Genomic DNA, 13,227 nt, shown 5'->3' with positions numbered 1-13,227 from the left:
GCCATATCCTATCCTAACTTGCCCTAACATGTTGATCCAGAGGAAGGCAAAAAAACCCATGTGGCAGACAGTAAGCTTCACATTGGGGAAAAAAATTCCTTCCCGACTCCACATACGGCAATCAGACTAGCTCCCTGGATCAACGCAATAGTAAGGAAACTAGTGTTTTCTCGTGACATATTGTACTTCATGTTAGTGGTAAAATTTCATTCAAATAACTTGCGTTTATTTGTGAGAAAAATGGAAATTTGGGGAAAATTTTGAAAATTTCGCAATTTTCCAACTTTGAATTTTTCATGCCCTTAAATCACAGAGATACAGCACACAAAAAACTTGATAACTAAAATTTCCCACATGTTTACTTTACATCAGCACAATTTTGGAACCAAAATTTTTTTTTGTTAGGAAGTTATAAGGGTTAAAAGTTGACCAGCGATTTCTCATTTTTACAACACCATTTTATTTTTAGGACCACATCACATTTGAGTTCACTTTGAGGGGTCTATATGATAGAAAATACCCAAAAGTGACACCATTCTAAAAACTGCACCCCTCAAGGTTCTCAAAACCATATTCAAGAAGTTTATTAACCCTTTAGGTGCGTCACAGGAATTTTTTTGAATATTTAAAAAAAAATGAACATCTAACTTTTTTTCACAAAAAAAATACTTCAGGTTCAATTTTTTTTATTTTACCAAGGGTAAGAAGAGAAATTGGACTGCAAAAGTTATTGTACAATTTGTCCTGAGTACGCTGATACCTGATATGTGGAGGGGAACGACTGTTTCGGCGCATGGCAGAGCTCAGAATGGAAGGCGCGCCGTTTGACTTTTTCAATGCAAAATTGGCTGGAATTCAGATCGGACGCCATGTCACGTTTGGAGAGTCCCTGATGTACCTAAACAGTGGAAACCCCCTACAAGTGACCCCATTTTGGAAACTAGACCCCCCAAGGAACTTATCTAGATATGTGGTGATAATTTTGAACCCACAAGGGCTTCACAGAAGTTTATAACGTACAGCGGTACAATTAACAAATCATATTTTTTCCACGAAAATGATCTTTTCACCCTCAATTATTATTTTTCCAAGGGTAACAGGACCCTAAAAGTTATTGTGCAATTTGTCCTGAGTACGCTGATACCCCACATGTGGGGGTAAAACACTATTTGGGCGCATGGCAGAGCTCAGAAGGTAAGCAGCGCCATTTGACGTTTTTGGCTGGAATTGAGATCGGACACCATGTCGCGTTTGGAAAGTCCCTGATGTACCAACACAGTGGAAACCCCCCACAAATGACACCATTTTGGATAATAGACCCCCAAGGAACTTATCTAGATGTGTGGTGAGCACTTTGAACCCCCCAGTGCTTCATAGAAGCTTTTAACACCCAGGCATGAAAATAAAATCATTTTTTCCACAAACATGATCTTTCAGTCCCAATTTTTTTTTTATTTTCCCAAGGGTAACAGGAGAAATTGGACCCCAAAATTTGATGTCCAATTTGTCCTGAGTACTCTGATACCCCATATGTGGGAGAAAATTACTGTATGGGCACAAGTCGGGGCTCGGAAGGGAAGTAGTGACGTTTTGGAATGCAGACTTTGATGGAATGGTCTGCTGGTGTCATGTTGCCTTTGGAGAGCTCCTGATGTACCTAAACAGTGGAAACCCCCCACAAGTGACCCCATTTTGGAAACTAGACCCCCTAAGGAACTTATCTAGATGTGTGATGAGCACTTTGAACCCCCCAGTGCTTCATAGAAGCTTATAACGCCTGGGCGTGAAAATAAAAAAATATTTTTTCCGCAAAAATTATATTTTTGCCCCCAATCTTTTATTTCCCAAGGGTAACAGGAGAAATTGGACCCCAAAAATTGTTTTGCAATTTGTCCTGAGTAGGCTGATACCCCATATGTGGGGGTAAACCACTGTTTGGGCGCATGGCAGAGCTTGGAAGGGAAGGAGCACCATTTGACTTTTTCAACGCAGAATTGGCTGGAATTGAGATCAGACGCCATGTTGCGTTTGGAGAGCACCTGATGTGCCCAAACAGTGGAAATCCCCCAATTCTAACTCCAACCCTAACCCCAACACACCCCTAATCTCAGCCCTAGCCCTAATGGGAAAATGGAAATAAATATTTTTTTTTTAATTTTATTATTTTTCCCTAACTAAGGGGTTGGTAACGGGGGGTTTGATTTACCATTTATGGCGGGTTTTTATGTTTGGCAGCTGTCGCACGCTAAAAGACGCTTTTTATTGTAAAAATAGTTTTTGCATCACCACATATTGAGAGCTATAATTTTTCCATATTTTGACCCACCGAGTCATGTGAGGTATTATTTTTTGCAGGATGAGTTGACGTTTTTATTGGTACCATTTTTGGGCGCGTGACATTTTTTGATCGCTTTTTATTCCGATTTATGGGACGCAGAATGAACAAAACCAGCATTTCAAGAATTTCTTTTGGGGGGTGCGCTTACTCCATTCCGCGTGCAGTAAAATTGATAAGGCGGTTTTATTCTTCGGGTCAGTATGGTTACAGCGATACCTCATTTGTCTTTTTTTATGTTTTGGTGCTTTTTTGCAATGAAAACAATTTTATATAAAAAATAATTATTTTTGCATCGCTTTATTCTGTGAGCTATAACTTTTTTATTTTTTTGCTGATGATGCTGTGTGGTGGCTCGTTTTTTGCGGGAAAAGATGACATTTTCAGAGGTACCATGTTTATTTATATCCGTCTTTTTGATCGCGCGTTATTGCACTTTTTGTTCGGTGGTGCAAAAAAACAATGATTTATTTTTATTTTTTAAGGGGTTCGCTAAAGGGTTTAACTAGTGGGACAGTTTTATAGGGCAGGTTGTTACGGACGCGACGATACCAAATATGTGTACTTTTATTGTTTTTCTTTTTATTTCCAAAAATTGAATTTATTAAGGATTATTTTTTTTTTTTATTTAGCGATTTTTTATCAATTATTTTTACACTTTTTTTTTTAACTTTATTACAGTGTCCTGGGGGGACATTACTGTCATGTGCTAGATCACTGATCTGTCACATCACACATCGCTGTGACAGATCAGCGATCTGTCACAGGCACTGCAGCAGACTTCCTCATGCCTACGCTCAGCAGGCATGAGGAAGACGCCTCCCTTGCAGGCCCCCGAAGGTCCCCGGCGCCATAATGGATCCGGGGACCTACAAGGAAGGAGACCCCCACAGCAGTGCTGCAGGGAAGCACGGAGGGAGCCCCCTCCCTCCCGATGCTTCCCTAAACCCTCAGTACACTGCGATTGTATTTGATCGCAGTGTGCCAGGGGTTAATGTGTCAGGGGCGGTCCGTGACCGCCCGTGACACAGTGCCAGGTGTCAGCTGTGATAATCAGCTGACACCCGGCCGCGATCAGCTGCGCTCCCCCCGTGAGCGCAGCTGATCGCGCAAGACGTACTAACCCGTCCATGGGCATAGGGGCCCGGGTCCCATGGACGGGATAGTACGTCTGATGTCAGAAAGGGGTTAACGCATCCCATTATTTTATTTGCCTTTGCAGCAGATGCCTGACACTGGCCACTAAATTTGAGTTTGTCATGCACCCAGGTCTTTTAGTGAGTTTTGCCCAGTGTTTTACGATTAAGCACATAATTATACAGTTGTGGCCATAAGTATTGACACCCCTGCAATTCTGTCAGATAATACTCCGTTTCTTTCTAAAAATGATTGCAATCACAAATTCTTTGGTATTATCTTCATTTAATTTGTCTTAAATGAAAAAACACAAAAGAGAATGAAGCAAAAAGCAAAACATTGATCATTTCACACAAAACTCCAAAAATGGGCCAGACAAAAGAATTGGCACTCTCAGCCTAATACTTGGTTGCACAACCTTTAGCCAAAATAACTGCGACCAACCGCTTTCGGTAACCATCAATGAGTTTCTTACAATGCTCTGCTGGAATTTTAGACCATTCTTCTTTGGCAAACTGCTCCAGGTCCCTGATATTTGAAGGGTGCCTTCTCCAAACTGCCATTTTTAGATCTCTCCACAGGTGTTCTATGGGATTCAGGTCTGGACTCATTGCTGGCCACCTTAGAAGTCTCCAGTGCTTTCTCTCAAACCATTTTCTAGTGCTTTTTGTTTGTTTTGGGTCATTGTCCTGCTGGAAGACCCATGACCTCTGAGGGAGACCCAGCTTTCTCACACTGGGCCCTACATTATGCTGCAAAATTTGTTGGTAGTCTTCAGACTTCATAAATGCCATGCACACGGTCAAGCAGTCCAGTGCCAGAGGCAGCAAAGCAACCCCAAAACATCAGGGAACCTCCGCCATGTTTGACTGTAGGGACCGTGTTCTTTTCTTTGAAAGCCTCTTTTTTTCTCCTGTAAACTCTATAATAATCTTTATTTTTATAATAATAATCTTTATTTTTATATAGCGCTAACATATTCCGCAGCGCTTTACAGTTTGCACAAATTATCATCACTGTCCCTGATGGGGCTCACAATCTAAATTCCCTATCAGTATGTCTTTAGAATGTTGATGCCTTTTCCCAAAAAGCTCTACTTTTGTCTCATCTGACCAGAGAACATTCTTCCAAAACATTTTAGGCTTTTTCAGGTAAGTTTTGGCAAACTCCAGCCTGGCTTTTTTATGTCTCGGGGTAAGGAGTGTGGTCTTCCTGGGTCTCCTACCATACAGTCCCTTTTCATTCAGACACCGACGGATAGTACGGGTTGACACTGTTGTACCCTCGGACTGCAGGGCAGCTTGAACTTGTTTGGATGTTAGTCGAGGTTCTTTATCCAACATCCGCACAATCTTGCGTTGAAATCTTTTGTCAATTTTTCTTTTCTGTCCACATCTAGGGAGGTTAGCCACAGTGCCATGGGCTTTAAACTTCTTGATGACACTGCGCACGGTAGACACAGGAACATTCAGGTCTTTGGAGATGGACTTGTAGCCTTGAGATTGCTCATGCTTCCTCACAATTTGGTTTCTCAAGTCCTCAGACAGTTCTTTGGTCTTCTTTCTTTTCTCCATGCTCAATGTGGTACACACAAGGACACAGGACAGAGGTTGAGTCAACTTTATTCCATGTCAACTGGCTGCAAGTGTGATTTAGTTATTGCCAACATCTGTTAGGTGCCACAGGTAAGTTACAGGTGCTGTTAATTACACAAATTAGAGAAGCATCACATGATTTTTCGAACAGTGCCAATACTTTTGTCCACCCTCTTTTTTATGTTTGGTGTGGAATTATATCCAATTTGGCTTTAGGACAATTCTTTTTGTGTTTTTTCATTTAAGACAAATTAAATGAAGATAATAATACCAAAGAATTTGTCTTTGCAATCATTTTCAGGAAGAAACTGAGTATTATCTGACAGAATTGCAGGGGTGTCAATACTTTTGGCCACAACTGTACATCTTGCTTGTTCTACCCAAGTGCATGACCTTACATTTAACTCCATTAAAGCTCATTTGCCATTTATCAGCCCAAGCTTCTAGTTTACATAAATCCTGTAATATAAAATTGTCCTCCTCTGTATTGATTACTCTGCAGAGTTTAGTGTCATCTGCAAATATTGAAATTCTACTCTCTATGCCCCCTACAAGGTCATTAATATATTAAAAAGAAGCGGGCCCAATACTGACCCCTGTCGTACCCCACTGCTAACCGTGACCCAGTCCGAGTGTGCTGAATACCTCCTGAATGATGCACTTTATTTTGTTACATTATTTGTGTGGTTTCCATTTTTATTGTGTTTCTATTTATTTTGCTCTATTCATGAGAGTGGTTTATACTACTGTATTTAGGCCATGTTCACCGCTGCGTTAGAGCCTTTGGCAGCTCCTCACCCACATATAAAGCTTCAATCCTACAGCACATATATTACCATCTGTGTATTACGATCTGTGTGATATGTCAGGCTTAGTCTGGACTACACATTGCACTCTATAAGACACAGACAAATTTTGGCCCCTGCAGCAGTGTTAGGATTTTCCAAGGAGATGCTCTCACTGTTTTGCTCCATAGTGCTTTCATTTGTGGTATCCTTGCCATCTTCTACACTTGTACTACAAAGTCAAAGCTCTTTTTCACAAATATGCACAAACTACACTGCTCAAAAAATAAAGGGAACACTCAAATAACACATCCTAGATCTGAATGAATGAAATATTCTCATTGAATACTTTGTTCTGTACAAAGTTGAATGTGCTGACAACAAAATCACACAAAAATCATCAATGGAAATCAAATTTATTAACCAATGGAGGCCTGGATTTGGAGTCACACACAAAATTAAAGTGAAGTGTAATGTCCTTAAAACAAGCCAAAATGAGGCTCAGTATTGTGTGTGGCCTCCATCTGCCTGTGTGTCCTCCCTACTGTACAATGCCTGGGCATGCTCATTATGAGGCGGCGGATGGTCTCCTGAGGGATCTCTTCCCAGACATGGACTAAAGCATCCGCCAACTCCTGAACAATGTGCAATGTGACGTTGGTGGATGGAGCGAGACATGATGTCCCAGATGTGCTCAATCGGATTCAGGTCTGGGGAAATGGCAGGCCAGTCCATAGCTTCAATGCCTTCATCTTGCAGGAACTGCTGACACACTCCAGCCACATGAGGTCTGGCATTGTCCTGCATTAGGAGGAACTCAGGGCCAACGGCACCAGCATATGGTCTCACAAGGGGTCTGAGCATCTCATCTCGGTACCTAATGGCAGTCAGGCTACCTCTTGCAAGCACATGGAGGGCTGTGCGGCCCTCCAAATAAATACCACCCCACACCATTACTGACCGTCTGCCAAATCGGTCATGCTGAAGGTTGTTGCAGGCAGCAGATCGCTCTCCACGGCATCTCCAGACTCTGTCATATCTGTTACATGTGCTCAGTGTGAACCTGCTTTAATCTGTGAAGAGCACAGGGTGCCAGTGGCGAATTTGCCAATCCTGGTGTTCTGTGGCAAATGCCAAGCGTCCTGCACGGTGTTCGCCTGTGAGCACAACCCCCATCTGTGGACGTCGTGCCCTCAGACCATCCTCATGGAGCTGGATTCTAACCGTTTGTGCAGACACATGCACATTTGTGAAAAATGAGGATGAATGAACTCATGGAGATCAACATCCAACACTGCGGAGACACAATTACATGTTTCTCAACGCAGTGATTCTAGAGCAATGCCCCCATCCCTTATGGGAAATATGTAAAAACATGCAAAACACAAGCCGCGGAGACACCATCACATGTTTCTCAACGCAAGCAATGACTAGCCAGGTCTTTCCCCGGGAAGGAACAACCACGGGAAGGGCAGTCTCCAATGAAGGAAACCACCTATACTAAAACATGGTATCCATCCACAGACAGCTGTTTCGGGGTATTGCCCCTCATAAGTGTGGAGTAGGAAACTGGCAAGTAGGAGCAATGCCTAGTAGAATACCTGGCTAGTCATTGCTTGCGTTGAGAAACATGTGATGGTGTCTCCGCGGCTTGTGTTTTGCATGTTTTTACATGCACATTTGTGGCCTGCTGGAGGTCATTTTGCAGGGCTCTAGCAGTGCTCCTCCTGTTCCTCCTTGCACAAAGGCGGAGGTAGCTGTCCTGATGCTGGGTTGTTGCCCTCCTGCGGCCCCCTCTACGTCTCCTGGTGTTCTGGCCTGTCTCCTGGTTGCGCCTCCAGCCTCTGGACACTACACGCTGACAGACACAGCAAACCTTCTTGCCACAGCTCGCATTGATGTGCCATCCTGAATGAGCTGCAATACCTGAGCCACTTTTGAGGTTTTTAGAGTCTGTCTCATGCCACCACGAGTGTGAAGGCACAACCACCATTCAAACGTGACCAAAACATCAGTGAGAAAGCATTGGTACTGAGATGTGGTCTGTGGTCCCCACCTGCAGAAACACTCCTTTATTGAGTGTGGCTTGATAATTGCCAATAATCTCCATCTGTTGTCTATTCCATTTACACAACAGCATGTGAAATTGATTGTCAATCAGTGTTGCTTCCTAAGTGGACCGTTTGATTTCACAGAAGTTTGATTTACTTGGAGTTATATTCTGTTTAAGCGTTCCCTTTATTTTTTTGAGCAGCGTATATATGACCCCAGGGACACCAATTGTATTGCAGCATTAATACGTGTGTATCACTACCTGATTTTAACCATGTTGGCCTGAAAAAAAAGTATCAATAAGACACTAAAATGAACCGCCTTTAAAGGGAAGGTGCCATCAAAAATTATTTTTCAGCAATTGAAAAAATGTAAAGAATTAAATTTGCTTATAATTTAGTAAAATATTAAAAATAATTTTTAAAGTTTGGTATTTCCACTTTTAAACACTAGGGGGAGCAGCTGCTGAAATCTGACACAAACAGTGTACAACTGGCTCACATTACTGTACTGCAGTAAATATGGGCTGAATCTGCTCACGTGTGTGATGTCACTCCTCTCCTCCCCTTCTGGGTGTTTACGAAAGGATAAGAGAGAACGACATTTAGGATCACAGAGCGGAGCCATTTTGTTGGTGACTAGTGTTGAGTGATACCGTCCGATATTGAGAAATATCGGATTGGATTGGCTGATACCCAAAAAGTATCGGGTATCGCCGATTCCGATACCGGAAGTCCCATTCAATCAATGGGACAGAAATATCGGAATTAGAAAAACCCCTTTCTGTACTTGCACATCCTGTTCGGGAGGGGGGAAGAGTGTGGGCGGTGCGTGGGCGGACACTGTGCGTGTCTGTGTGGGCTTGCCGGGGGGGTCTGTACGGGCCTGCCGGGGGTCTGTGCCGGCTGTCGGGGGTCTGTACGGGCCCGCCGGGGGTCTGTACAGGCCAGCCGGGGGGTCTGTACGGGCCAGCCGGGGGTCTGTACGGGCCAGCCGGGGGTCTTTGTGTCTGTGCAGGCATCGTCCGATGGGACTACAAGTCCCATCGGGCTATGCCTGCTACAATGACAGTGATTGACACATTAGCCAATGATGGGACAGTAGTAGGGTATACAACCTCTAGAATTGAATTGCGCTGGTGAAGCCCTGGTCTGTGGTCTGGCTGCCCTGTGTGGAAGGGGTCACATATTGAGTGCCAAGATTTTTGTCATTTTTCATACAACATACATACATACTACATTCATACAACATACATACTACATACATTCTACATTCATACAATATACATACATACTACATATATACTACATTCATACAACATACATACATACTACATTCATACAGCATACATACTACATATATACTACATTCATACAACATACATACTTCATATATACTACATTCATACAACATACAAACTACATACATACTACATTCATACAGCATAAATACTACATATATACTACATTCATACTACATATATACTACATTCATACAACATACATACATACTACATACAACATACATACTACATACATACTACATACATACTACATATATACTACATTCATACAACATACATATACTACATTCATACAGCATACATACTTACTACATACATACAACATGCTACAGGCATACAACATACATACTACATACAATACATTCATACAATACATACATACTACATATATACTACATTCATACAACATACATACTACATACATACTACATTCATACAGCATAAATACTACATATATACTACATTCATACAACATACATACTACATATATACTACATTCATACAACATACATACATACATACTACATACATACTTCATATATACTACATTCATACAGCATACATACATACTACATACATACTACATTCATAGAACATACTACATACATACTACATATATACAACATTCATACAACATACATATTACATACATACTTTATATATACTACATTCAAACAGCATATATACATACTACATACATACTACATATATACAAAATTCATACAACATACATACATACTACATATATACAAAATTCATACAACATACATACTACATATATACAAAATTCATACAACATACATACTACATATATACAAAATTCATACAACATACATACATACATACATACATACTACATACATACTATGTATGCCATGGACTTCTATGGCCCCCACCCTGGATCTGCCCCATGCCCCCCATTCACCTTCCCTATGCCATGGACTTATATAGCCCCATCCTGGATCTGCCCCCATCCACCTTTCCTACAGCCCCTACCCAACACTCCCTTTTGTACACTTGCTTTGGCAAAACTATTGTGTATTTAGTCCTGCCAATAAAGCTTCTTTGAATTGAATTGACATACTGCATACATACTTCATATATACTACATTCATACAACATACATGCATACTACATATATACTACATTCATACAACATACATACTTCATATATACTACATTCATACAACATACATACATACTACATATATACTACATTCATACAACATACATACTACATACATACTACATTCATACAGCATAAATACTACATATATACTACATTCATACAACATACATACTAGATATATACTACATTCATACAACATACATACTACATACATACTTCATATATACTACATTCATACAGCATACATACATACTACATACATACTACATATATACAACATTCATACAACATACATATTACATACATACTTTATATATACTACATTCAAACAGCATATATACATACTACATACATACTACATATATACAAAATTCATACAACATACATACATACTAAATATATACAAAATTCATACAACATACATACTACATATATACAAAATTCATACAACATACATACATACATACATACTACATACATACTATGTATGCCAAGGACTTCTATGGCCCCCACCCTGGATCTGCCCCATGCCCCCCATTCACCTTCCCTATGCCATGGACTTATATAGCCCCATCCTGGATCTGCCCCCATCCACCTTTCCTACAGCCCCTACCCAACACTCCCTTTTGTACACTTGCTTTGGCAAAACTATTGTGTATTTAGTCCTGCCAATAAAGCTTCTTTGAATTGAATTGACATACTGCATACATACTTCATATATACTACATTCATACAACATACATGCATACTACATATATACTACATTCATACAACATACATACTTCATATATACTACATTCATACAACATACATACATACTACATATATACTACATTCATACAAGATACATACTACATACATACTACATTCATACAGCATAAATACTACATATATACTACATTCATACAACATACATACATACTACATACATACTTCATATATACTAGATTCATACAGCATACATACATACTACATACATACTACATTCATACAACATACTACATACATACTACATATATACAACATTCATACAACATACATATTACATACATACTTTATATATACTACATTCAAACAGCATATATACATACTACATACATACTACATATATACAAAATTCATACAACATACATACTACATATATACAAAATTCATACAACATACATACTACATATATACAAAATTCATACAACATACATACATACATACTACATACATACTATGTATGCCATGGACTTCTATGGCCCCCACCCTGGATCTGCCCCATGCCCCCCATTCACCTTCCCTATGCCATGGACTTATATAGCCCCATCCTGGATCTGCCCCCATCCACCTTTCCTACAGCCCCTACCCAACACTCCCTTTTGTACACTTGCTTTGGCAAAACTATTGTGTATTTAGTCCTGCCAATAAAGCTTCTTTGAATTGAATTGACATACTGCATACATACTTCATATATACTACATTCATACAACATACATGCATACTACATATATACTACATTCATACAACATACATACTTCATATATACTACATTCATACAACATACATACATACTACATACATACTACATATATACTACATTCATACAACATACATACATACTACATACATACTACATACATACTACATTCATACAGCATAAATACTACATATATACTACATTCATACAACATACATACTACATATATACTACATTCATACAACATACATACTACATACATACTTCATATATACTACATTCATACAGCATACATACATACTACATACATACTACATTCATACAACATACTACATACATACTACATATATACAACATTCATACAACATACATATTACATACATACTTTATATATACTACATTCAAACAGCATATATACATACTACATACATACTACATATATACAAAATTCATACAACATACATACATACTACATATATACAAAATTCATACAACATACATACTACATATATACAAAATTCATACAACATACATACATACATACATACATACTACATACATACTATGTATGCCATGGACTTCTATGGCCCCCACCCTGGATCTGCCCCATGCCCCCCATTCACCTTCCCTATGCCATGGACTTATATAGCCCCATCCTGGATCTGCCCCCATCCACCTTTCCTACAGCCACTACCCAACACTCCCTTTTGTACACTTGCTTTGGCAAAACTATTGTGTATTTAGTCCTGCCAATAAAGCTTCTTTGAATTGAATTGACATACTGCATACATACTTCATATATACTACATTCATACAACATACATGCATACTACATATATACTACATTCATTCATACAACATACATACATACATACATACTACATACATACAACATGCTACAGACATACAACATACATACTACATACAATACATTCATACAATACATACATATAGACACAGTATATACAACATAGAGTACATACTCACCATCACTTGTCACTTTGATCCCCGAAGCCAGTGTCATCTGTGAAAAAATATGAAAATAACAACCGATATACTCCCTGATCCGCAGAAATCCACGAGTGTCCCACGCCGATCTCCCGCGGAGAACAGCAGCATCAGCTGATGCGACCGCTCTCTAGGGGGCTCCAGGAATACAATGACGGGAGGTAGGTATCCTTCCGCACTGTATTCCTCCGCCACTGTAAAAAAATAGTCCCTAGTCTCACTTTTGGCATTGCTGTGTGAGAAAGTTCCCACGCAGCTTTTGCCATAAAGTGAGACCAGTGAACCATAGTAACCTCTCAGTGATGCAGTGCAGCACATCGTCGTGGGACACTCATGGATTTCTGCGGATCAGGGAGTATATTGCTTGTTTGATTTTTTCTAATTTTTTTCATAGATGACACTGGCTTCGGGGATCAAAGTG

The 13,227-nt window shown here is 39.9% G+C and overlaps 1 protein-coding gene across 3 annotated transcripts in view; it reads right to left on the bottom strand.

Annotated features, from left to right (window-relative positions):
* The window catches only part of FIRRM (FIGNL1 interacting regulator of recombination and mitosis), a 737,920-nt gene that overhangs the window by 281,542 nt on the left and 443,151 nt on the right, over positions 1 to 13,227 (bottom strand). The gene's annotated exons all lie outside the window — the stretch shown is intronic.

The sequence above is a fragment of the Dendrobates tinctorius genome, unplaced genomic scaffold (genome assembly GCF_039654945.1).
Source record: "Dendrobates tinctorius isolate UK_male_01 unplaced genomic scaffold, ASM3965494v1 ptg000012l, whole genome shotgun sequence".
In the NCBI taxonomy this organism is placed as follows: Eukaryota; Metazoa; Chordata; class Amphibia; order Anura; family Dendrobatidae; genus Dendrobates; species Dendrobates tinctorius.
Note: the sequence above shows the minus strand (reverse complement) of the source record. Positions and strands in the feature narration are given on the sequence as shown.